This window comes from Lathyrus oleraceus, chromosome 6, assembly GCF_024323335.1.
Source record: "Lathyrus oleraceus cultivar Zhongwan6 chromosome 6, CAAS_Psat_ZW6_1.0, whole genome shotgun sequence".
Lineage (NCBI taxonomy): Eukaryota > Viridiplantae > Streptophyta > Magnoliopsida > Fabales > Fabaceae > Lathyrus > Lathyrus oleraceus.
Window position 1 is genome coordinate 303,130,614 of NC_066584.1, and position 12,362 is coordinate 303,142,975.

A 12,362-nucleotide genomic window follows, 5' to 3' on the forward strand; every position below is an offset into this window, starting at 1 on the left:
CCTTATGTTTATCTAATCGAGATCTATTGTAATTCTGCATTATTTGGCCTGACCTTATGACTGTTGTGTTTATTTTGTGGTGCAATTTTCAATTGCACTTTATCTCGATGTTCTAACCCGTGTGCTGAAATGTGTAAAGGCTTACACATTCCCGAAGAAACGGCCGGCTAAGTATTCCACTTTATTTGTGGGATACCCTTATGGAGATGGATTCTGAATTACTTAATTTTAATGTGGAGATACATCCTAAATTATCTAGCTGATTTTAATGTATTGATTTCATTGTGGAGATTCATCCTAATCACCTAATTGATTGTAAAATACGGCCTTTGAATATGTGATCTTGGACCTCTCTTTGTTGCCTTACGATATTACGGTATTACGGTCATGTCCCGCGAATGTGGGGATGCACTTAGCAAAGACCCTTCGGTTAAATCATCATAGTCCCTCGAATGTTGCCTTTGTCCCTCGATGACCCTTCGGTGTAGCCTACGGTTGAATGATGATAGTCCCTTCGAATTCTAAGGTATCCTTACAACTGTTGCTTTCAATGACCAATCGATGACCCTACGATGACCCTTTTACATCCAAAGGATAAAACTACTTATTTCTCAATAATAAGGACGGTTTTACCCTCACAAGGATAGGAAATGCCCATCAAGACCTTGGGTAGGTATAACTCTTAATTGCTTACTCACAATTTAAAAATACTTTTCACACTTCACAAATACTAGAAAATCACCACTTGGTATACATTCATACTAGAATCATTACTGAGTTATATTTTTCTAAACCATTTTCAAAACTAAACGAGATAACCACTTTGTATACATTCATACGAGAATCATTACAAAGTTAAATTCTCTTTTTTCAAAACATTTTCTAAACAATTCACAAACACTTTTTCAGATAAGAAAAATAATATAAGTGATCAAGCAATTAAGAGCCCATGGATAACCATGGATACAAAGGGTGCTAACACCTTCCCTTTGTATAATGTACCTCCCGAACCCAAAACCTAATTAAGGTCTTTCCTGTTCTTTTCCACCTTTCCTTATTGGATAAAAGAAAAGTCGGTGGCGACTCTTGCTATCCGCGACATTTGCTTTCCAAAGCAAAAACACACAAAGTCAGTTCACCGTATGACAGAACTGGCGACTCTGCTGGGGACCCTTAAAAAGAGAGGTTACCTTAAAAACAAGATCACTTATTCAAATGATCTGATTTACTTTTAAGGGATTGCTTGGGTATTTTCGAGTGAAAGATCCTACACCCGGATCTAGTGTACCTTAGGCAAGTAGCAATAGATCATCGCGACTATCCGGCGTATACTGGAATGGTTAAAATGATGGCTACGGTTAATGTGACACTTTGGATGTCCTGATGTTCCTCATGTTTACTTGAGGAAAAATTTGGCTTCCGCGTGGTGTCATCAAAGCATTAACCAGACCTTTAGAACCCTAATTGACTCATCCTAGCCATTAGAAAGTAGTGAGATAACTGGCTTCGGTTCCGACTGGGGTTGGTTGAGACTCGATACTACACTCTTTGAGATTGGACTTTAGGGAAGCTTCGGTCAACCACTTGGTGTTGCACGGAAGTGGACTTAAAGGAAGGTCAATGATTTGAGATCCTTCTAGAACCTGGTTACTATTCTAGGACAGGTTGAACCAACCAAACTTCAGTGGGGAGGGTACTTACCTATGGAACTCATGCAAGCCTCAAAACTTAGGAATGATTGTTGTGTGACTTGCTTGTGCTTGTTATTTACATAACATCATAACATCATGACATCATGGCATTGTACTAACCATTTCAAGGACTTTAAGACATGGAAAACATTTCATACATGGCATAGCATAACATCACATTGCATAACAGGTACTCTAAAGGGATCAATGTTCTCACGGTTTTCCTCCAAACAGAAAAATGGACCTCGAACAAACTGTCAAAGATCTCCATGCTCAGAATGCTCAACTCCAGGAGATGATCTTGAACTTATCCAAGGGGCAGGAGGAACTGAAGGCTCTCTTGCTCGAGAAGAAAAAGGACAAGAAACCCGTGAGTTACATTAACCCGGGAAGAAGGCTTAAGGGACAGGCTGCAGGAGTCAAGATTAGAATTCCGAAGGATCAAGAAGAGGAGACAGAGAATGATTCGGAGGAGAAGAATGTTGATCTCTTCAACCATGAGGACGACGATGAAGATTATGAAAATGAACAGTACTCTCCAAAAGAGGATAAGTATAACTTGCTGGAAGAACGTATGCTAGCTATGGAGGGTCATGAGGTGCCCGACTTGGATTTCGAAAGCTTAGGTTTGGTCTCTGATGTGGTCATTCCTCGCAAATTCAAGATCCCCACTTTCACTATATACGACGGGGCATCTTGTCCTCATATGCATCTAAGAGCTTATGTGAGAAAGATTCAGCCGTATACCACTAATAGGAAACTATGGATCCATTTCTTCCAAGAGAGTCTGTCTGGCACACAGTTAGATTGGTACTATCAGCTCGAGAGCTCTGACATCCACACCTGGACGGACTTAGCGACAGCTTTCTACAAGCATTACCAGTATAATTCTGAATTAGCACCTACTCGGTTACAGTTGCAGAATATGACTATGGGATCTAAAGAAAGCTTCAAAGAATATGCTCAAAAATGGAGAGATTTGGCTGGCAGAGTCAAACCTCCTCTGACTGACAGAGAGATAGTGGACATGTTCATGAGCACACTGACTGGCCCATTCTACAGCCATCTATTGAGGAGTTCCTCATTGGGTTTCACTGAACTTATATTAACAGGTGAACATGTTGAAAGCGGCATTCGAAATGGAAAGATACAGGCGGCTACCTCTGATCCTCCGGAGACTCCTAATGACATCACTGCCCCTCTGCCTAATCATGACGAGACTGTCAATGCTGTGGAAGATGCTGATAACGATTGTGACTTGGATAGTTGGATTTTCCCAACAATTGGTGACAGACTCAATAATTGGAAGGCTGAAGACACTACCCTGATTTCCTTTATTCAGGAGTAATTGTTATTGCTTATTTTAATGTATTAAATTTTGTTAAAGGTTTTGTCATTTTTATAAGCATATTCATATTCAATAAATCAATGGACTTTTTGCATTCAAATATTGCGCTCTTTATCTTTCCTGTCATCTTTCAAATAAGCTATGTTTTCTTGCACACACTCACGTAACAATTTGCCGATCCATATCCACTCTGGATCCTGTTGGTAATAACTCTGCTACTGTTCATTATGACTTTGAAAATCCGATCTACCAAGTCGAGGATGGAAGTGAGGAATATTGTGAAGTACCTGGAGAGCTTGCCAGACTACTGCAAGAAGAAAAGACTATTCAGCCGCATGGGGCATCGATTGAAATCGTAAATCTAGACCACGTCGTCCGATTTAACTCCCATTTGACCGCTACTTGCGAATCCATCTCCAAATTACCGAGACAAAATCAAGAAGTATCTCCAAGAACCTCCAATTCTGATGCCACCAGTTGAAAGAAGACCTCTAATCATGTATTTGACCGTGTTAGAAAATTCAATAGGGTGTGTGTTGGGGCAACATGACGAATCTGGTCGAAAAGAGCATGCAATATACCACCTTAGCAAAAAGGTACTGACTGTGAAACAAGATACTCACAGCTCGAGAAAGCTTGCTGTGCTTTGGCCTGGGCTGCTCGCCGACTAAGACAGTATATGTTGAATCGTACCGCTTTATTGATTTCTAAGATGGATCTTATCAAATACACATTTGCGAAATCTGCTATCTCCTGAAAGAGATATCACTGATAATGGTGCTAATTTGAACAACCAGATGATTACTGAACTCTGCACGCAGTTCAAAATAAAACACCATAATTCTGAAGTGGCGACTTGGTAATAAAGCGTATCATTCTACCACAAGGTGATTCTAGAGGCAAATGGACTCCCACATACGAAGGGCCATTTGTAGTTAAGAAGGTATTCTCTGGTGGAGTCATGATGCTTGTTACAGTGGATGACGGAGAGTCCCTGCATCCCGTGAACACGGACATAGTTAAAAATACTACGCATGTACACCCGGCAAGTCGAAAACCTGAAAAGGCGGCTTGGGCAAAAAAGGGTATCCTGGTGGACTGAAAACCTGAAAAGGCGGTCCAGGCAAAAATTAGGGATTAAAGCGTATGACTATGTCCCGTTCTCGGTCAGCTTCACCCAAGTCAAAGGGACTGAACAAGCCAATCACTTCTATCCGACAGCAGGAGATGAGATGCTTGAAGACATAATGACAGTAGCAGAATTAGAATCAATAGGACTTTTTCTGCATAGCTTTCTCTTCGTTTTCTTGGCAATTTCCTCTTACTAGGATTTCTATCTCCTTGTACACAAAATTGCCTGTCTATAGGCCCTCTTTCAAAATCAATACAATTTCATTTCCAAAAAGGTGTTTTGTTTTACTTTCTCTGTTTTGCTTGCATAAACGTCCATTGATTTAATTTGAATTGATATGTGCATGTGAATATGATCGATGTTTACCAAAAATGCATGCATAAAATAGAAGTAGCAATTACGAAAGACTTCAGGATCGAGGAGAAGGTCTAACCATGCTTTCCAATGAATCCGTTGCTAATTCTATTCCCCAGCAAAGCCAGTTATTCCCCAGAAGCAATTGGCATTACTAGACAAATTGGTCATCCCTTTCACCCTCAGCCAGGCTTCTGTTAAATATTTCTACCATCAGACAGAATCAAGTAACCCCAGCTAAGAAAGGATCACCGATACCAGTATCTCCAACTAGAAGACTGAGATTTATTTCCCCAGTAGAGTCCTCGGGGAGGACTTTTCAGATGCATAATTCATTCATTACATCATTTCACAGCATACGCATGCATACATTGTTCGCATTTATTTTCATAAACATAAAATATCTCATGCATCATGACATAGCATGAAACTAACTTTATTTTTCAGGTTAATTATCCTCCTGATACAGTTAAAACAAAGGTCCATTCAGACGGACATCTTTATCAATTACATTCAAGATTTAGCTACATCTTTCAGATATACTCCATGTCAACATTCATTCTGACATACTCCTAACGATGGCATCTATAAGCCCACCTCAGATATTCATTGCAAATACAACATACAACAAATATTATCAGATATAGCCTAGCGTACGGTTCATTCTGATTCAGCTCAACACATGACTCCTTCAACTCAGATACGATCTAGCGTACGATCCATTCTGACTTTCAACTACTCAAATACGGTCTAATGTACGACCCAGTTAGACCTTCAAGTCCTCAGATGCTACCTAGCGTACGGTACATTTCTGAAGTGTAGTCTAGCGTACGACTACCCCTTTCATCATCAGATTCAGCCTAACAGACGGCTCATTCTGCTCAAATACGGTCTAATGTACGACCCAGTTAGACCTTCAAGTCCTCAGATGCTACCTAGCGTACGGTACATTTCTGAAGTGTAGTCTAGCATACGACTACCCCTTTCATCATCAGATGCAGCCTAACGGACGGCTCATTCTGCTGCTCAGATGCTACCTAGCGTACGGTACATTTCTGAAGTGTAGTCTAGCGTACGACTACCCCTTTCATCATCAGATGCAGCCTAACGGACGGCTCATTCTGCTGCTCAGATGCTACCTAGCGTACGGTACATTCTGAAGTGTAGTCTGGCGTACGACTACCCCTTTTGTCATCAGAAACAGCCTAACGGACGGGTCATTCTGCTACTCAGACACGATCTAGCGTACATTGCGATAGTTGCTAACAGGAATTGGCCTTTGATGCATTTAGATGTGAAATCTGTATTTCTGAATGATCCATTAGAAGAAGAGGTTTATGTGTCACAACCTCCTGGATTTGAGAAAAAGAATCAGGAAGGGATGGTGTACAGATTACACAAAGCCTTGTATGGACTGAAGCAAGCCCCTAGAGCTTGGAATTTTGAAAATTGATTCATTTTTCAAGAAGGGGACATCTCAGAAATGTGAGATGGAGCATGGTGTCTATGTTTGACATACTTCTAAAGGAAATATGATTTTGGTGTGTCTGTATGTTGATGTCATATTGCTAACAGGAAGTTGTGAACATGAGATAACTAAGTTCAAAAAGGAGTTGATGAATGAGTTTAAGATGACTGGTCTAGGAAATATGGTTTATTTTCTAGGGATGAAGATTATGTACTCTAAGAAAGGCATAATTTTACATCATCTGAAATATGAACTTGAGCTTTTGAAGAGGTTTGAGCTGCTGAATTGTAAAGTTATTGTCACACCTGCTGATACAAATTAGAAATTGGATTTTAGTTCTGATGGTGATGACGTATATGTGATAACTTTCAAGCAATTGGTAGGGGCCTCTAAGGTATTTGTGTAATATCAGACCTGATATTTGTTATGTGGTTGGAATGGTGAGTAGGTTTATGAGTAAACCGAAGTGGTAGTCAAGATTTTGAGAATATTCTAGATTCTGAAGGTGGTCATGCTTCTGAAGTCGGTACTTCTGGAGTTCCAGCATCTGATATTATTCTAGAATTGGAAGGTTCTGAACAAGTTCAGAGGCCACAAAGAATCAAAAACATTCCGAGAAGGTTTGTGTAGCGGTAAATTCATGATCATCAAGCTATGGATAAGCTAGAGATCAAATAACAAGAGTCGTCACCGCACTTTTATTGTTTCCAAGGGAAAAGGGAAAAATCACGAACAAAATCCAAAAGTAAGAAGTTTTCAAATCAAAACTAATAAAATATCAGAGATTACGGGTAAGAGGGTTGGTTACACAGAGGGAAGGTGTTAGCACCCAAAGTGTCCTAGGTACTCCTAGGGAGCCCTTTTTATATGTATATGTATTTGGTACAAAAATGATGTTTACAAACAAATAGAATGGGGGGATGAGAAAAGAATTCATTAATTATATTTTTGTGTTTGACAAGACCTTCGGACTTGTGCCTACGTACCAACATAAAAATGAGGGATCAAAACCTCGTAGTTTGTGATACAAATTTCAAAGTGGATGCATTGCTTTTAATAAAAAATTGAATTTTGAAAGGCATAAAGGCCTAAAAATGGTTTGAATGGGTTAGTTCTTTTTGGCTTTTCTGAAAGTTTAAGTCAAGTATAATTAAGTTTATTTACAAATTTTATTTAAGAAAAGAAGTTTGAAAGTGCAATGGCATAAGGCCAAAGTTTCTATCTATTTGCAAAGTGGTCAAAGTTTAGAACAAAATAAGTTCAATCAAAGAAGATTTTGAAAAGGGAGGGAGAGATTTTGAAATTAAAGAAATGAGGAGAAGATGAAGAGACTAATCCTATGCACAAAATTAAAAGTTAAGAGTTGAAAAGATCTGACCAATGGGTAGCAATCCAATAGACAAGAATGTCAATAGAAACCCAGAATTCCCTTGGACATTTAGAATCAAGCAACACACAAATGTACAATTATATCAATCTTGAAGAGCAAGGCATCAAATAAAGATAGCCACATCCAAGCTTAACCATTCCATGATCTTCTTCAGATTAGCCCATGCAACAGATGAATTCCACAAGCCACAAGTTCAAAATAACAACTTCATAATGATCATGTTGCAGATGAACTCAAAGGGATCTTGAATGATGTATCAGATGAAGTTTCAAATTGCAAGCACTTGGTTTCATAGAAAGTTAGCATTGGCCAAGTCCTTTAGCATAGGAATGTTGCCTAAGTTCTAAGTCCATTTGTCCAAGATCAAGCCAACAGTCCACACAAAAGTTTTTAGGGTTTTTGTTGTTATTATGTACATTAATGGTCAAAGACCACACAAACAAGAAAAGTATATACAAACAAGATATATCACACAATATGGTCCAAATGGACAAAGTGAAAATTGCATTAGCATAAACAATTAGAATGGTATGAATAATGGCAAATGAATAAGGACTAAACTTAAATGACATTAAAGTAAATGGCTTGAAATTAAAAGTTAGTTGTTAATGAGTTGGAAGTTAGTATTGTTTTGCTTTTGCTTTCATTTTTAAGTCATTCTTTGGAGAACACTCAACCCACTTATCACAAGCATGGATCCTTGAGCCAAGACATCTTCCAAAGGAAGGAAAAAAGGCCAAGTTTCCACACAATACCATGAAAGAAGGGAGACTTACAATCTCACTAACTAGAATGATATGCCTTTTGTGTCACAAATTTAGCGCTATGTTAAGCAATCGTAATTGGACTTATGTAGAAGTCATAACTATTTGAGGCGGGGCAATAGAATTTTGGTGTTAATGCATGTTGGAGACATAGTATGATGGACTATGCTCATGAAACATACCACACACAAAAAGAATATGCAAAAGAGGTGGCCTAATCTCATCCATACTTATGTTGATTTTTCATAAAGAAGGGGAATGAGATGAAGAGAGGGGGGAATGTATCAAAACTCAAATTGGTCAAAGGAGGATTTTTACCAAATTAATATCATCCTTTCATTTTGGGAGATGGAATGTACATTCCATCAATCCCCTAAATCCAATGATATTAACTTGACAAAGTCAAATCAACCTTGACCAAGACCCAACAACAAGAGTCCAACTCAAACAAGTCATCGTAAATGGTCAACATAATTAATTGAAATTTATTCAAATTAAAAAGACTAAAATAATACATTTAAATTAAATATGGTTTGTCAAATTCCTAAAACCTCATCAAAACACTAAGGAAATGGCCATGAGATTTATCATAGGTCAAACAAGGTCAAAGGACCTTGGAGAAAAAATTTCAGAATTTTTAAAGACTTAAAAGCATTTTTAAACAATTAAAAATAATCACAAAATCAATTAAATCATGAAAAATATTAATAATGATCCAAAAAATAATTTTAATTCAGAATATGAAAGAGGAATTTATTTAAATTTTTTTGGTGAAACTCTCATAATTTTTGGATCAATATTAAAATTAATATGAATGAATGAAAATAAAAGGAATAAAACAAAAATCAGAAAATGTGAAAAAACGTGAGCCACTTGATCTCCCTCATTAATTGAGGTGGCAGATCAAGTGGACTACAACGCGCGTTCCATGATGGAACTTAATCAGCGCGCCACACGCGTGGTAATCAAAACCAACGCCTCAGATTAAAACTAAATGGCAAGATCATGTGGCTGCGAGACGTGCCCACGCACGGCCGGAGCTGTAGCTCCAGTCTTCTTCTCCGGTGGACCTCACCGGACTGATCCACCATCAACCATCACTAAAATAAAAAAGGAGGACATGATCGGAAAGAAAAAATGGCGTAGAGCACGAATCTGACCTCAATTTCAACTAACTCCAAATATATAAAAAGAAATGAGGAGTTGAGTTTTGAGGTGTGTCAACTGAGTTGCTTCGATTTGACCTCTAAGCAACTCAATCTTCTTGCCTACATTGGTAGGACTTCAGGCAACCAAAGATCCAAGAAAATTGAGTAGAATTGAGAGAGAATCGAAGAGATGAAGTTTTCTAAAAATTACCTTCAATGTTATGCAGTTCTTGATGTTGCTTGCTCCAAACACGATCTGATCACACTTGAAAAGCTAGCAGGAAGTGATTAGAGAGGTTGCAAGGCTTTGGATCCTGGAGTTCTTGAATCTCCAACAATTGAGATTCAAACTCAAATTTCAAATTAAAATTTCTCAGGTTTTCCTTTAGAATGTGAGGGTGTCAATGGGGGGCAAAGCTGGCGCGCCAGGTGTGATTCAAATGAGCACAGAGGTCATGTATTTATAACATGAATGAATGATATTTGCACACTTCAAATTTTGTCCAATTTTAGCAATGTTGATGGCACGAATGCATGGGCATGTGCAGGCCCATGATGCAATGGAAAAAAGGTCTAAAATGATTCCAAATGAAGTCTAAATGGAAGCTTGATTGGCAAGGCAAAGTGAACTGAAGTTTTGAAGTTTGATTTTTTCCAATTATGCATCCCTGTTAAAGCCATGCGTAGACCTAGCAAACCTTATCCAAAATGTATGAACTTGGTTTCTTTGGAAAGCTTGGATCAAGGGGAACAAATTTTATGTTCAACACTTTCTAATTTGGAGCTTGGAAAATGGATATTTTTGAGGTGGAAGTTTGAAATTTTCAACATGTTGAAATTTTTTCTAAGTGTCAAGCCATATACCTCAATATTCCACCTTGCTTAACTTTTTATGTGAGCTTCAAATGAGAAAAGTGTCTTCATCAAAGTTGTATCTCTTTCAAAGACATTAAAAATGGTAACCAATTTCATGTCATTTGGATTTGGAATGATAGAGTTATGCATTTTTGAAGTTTGGAAAAATCACTTGTTCAATGGTATAGGTCAAAAATGACCTATAATGTAACCTCATATCACATGCTCATAAAAGTTGAATTAGCTCTCACTCCAAACATCAAAGTTAAAGTAGACATCTTGAATTTGATTGTTAAACTTGGAAATCTTTCATCTCATAAAAATTGAGCAAGTTATGGCCTTGGGAAGTTGACTTTCAAATTAGGGTTTAGACAAAATGACCTATAATGTTTCAACATAGGAAATGATTTTACAAACAAAAGTAGCTCTAGGTCTTAACATTAAAGTTGTTTGAAATATCATTTAGAGTAACGTTTCTCTTGGAATCATTTTCATATGGTGAAAATTGTAGGAGATAGGGTCTAGGGAGACCCAGTTTTGATCAGATGAATTAATCTGGCCAACCACCATCAACCAACTTGCTAACCTTCAGTTACCTTGACTTTATTGGCTCATGGTAGATCATATATGCGTAAGATGATGATTTTTGAAGTATCCTTAAGAAATTTGATCAATTGGTAAGATAGCTTGTTGGAGAAGTTACTCAAGATACCTAGTCAAACTAGGGTTTCCAAGGCAAATCACCCTCAAACTCTTGAAGAAAACTTGATCAATATAACATGTAGTAATCAATGGAACTCAAATATGATGCTCATAACCATTCTTGGATCAATTCATGGTTGTGCTCTTTGTCATGAGGGTCTCAAACCCTAGATATGAACTTGATAGATCAATGGAGATCATGCCCTACCTACAAAAGAGTTAGGCAAATGCAAAGACATATTTTTGGTATTTTGGTTAGTAAAATGATAATATACAAGTATGATACAATCACAAAGTGCTTGATGATCTCTCCCAAAATAAACCCAATGAAAAATGGGTAAGGAGGATGCCAAGGTATGATCTCAATGGTAATGCTTATGATGAAATTGCATGAGGGATCTTAGGGTCAAATTTGGGGTCTTACAGCTGCCCCTATTTAAGGACATTCTAACTGAGGAGGCGAAGGTTAAAATCTTCATGTCGACTCAGTATAATGGGCTTAAATAACAACATATAGAAACAATTTTTGGTCCCTAAGATACCTCATGATGCATATGATATGAATGCAAAAGTAAATTCTTTGTGGGGAAATATTGCTACAAAGAAAAGAAATCAGAGAGACCGAAAGTCCGTAGGAGTATAATGCATTCCATAATCAAAATTTAGTTTGGTTCCAACAACAAAGATAAATCTTCCAAGGGTATTAGAAATTGTGGAAATGTGGTTGGTAGGCACCCAATTTGCAGATCCTATTTTATGAAATATAGCATACTTGACAGTCAGCTTCCTAGTAGGAAGATGCTTTTTGATAGGCCACCCTTTCACCTGCCTTGCTGTAATTTCTCTACAAACCTCATTGTCTGTAGCTTCCAATTCACCTGCACCCTCTATTATTCTTCCCAAAAAATTGTTAATGACAGTGGGAGAGAATGTGATACACTTACCTCTCACAAATACTTTGCAAAATTCCTTGTTGTTCTTATCAGCAATATCTTCAGGAATATTGACAATGATTTCCTTAACCAATCCCTCATAGCACTAAGATAACCCAGCCACAGTCTTCATCAACCCAGCAGTCTTTATTAGGTCCATGACCTCTTTGACTTCAACAACATCCTTTCCTAACTCTCTCTCTACAGCCACCCTTCTTTGAATCACAAATTCCCATTTGGCAGCTCCATCTTCAAGATGGAAAGAGACATTATCCAAATGCACAGCAACAACTTTCACATGGGACTTCCTCATAGTGGTCCTCTTCACAAGGGAGATGTCAGGGACATCTTCCTCAACATCTTCTTCAGACTCAGAAACTTCTCTAACCTTCCTCTTCTTCACATCAACCTTGCTCCAAGATTTGGAAGGGCTAACACCAGCAGTCTTCTTATCTGTTTTAGTTGACATCATTTCAGCCACAGATCTTCCTTTTCTAGTCTTCATACGCTTAGCCATACTAGGCTTTAAGTGATGAAGTAATCTCTCCTCTTGATCATCAGACCTATCATCCTCTAGG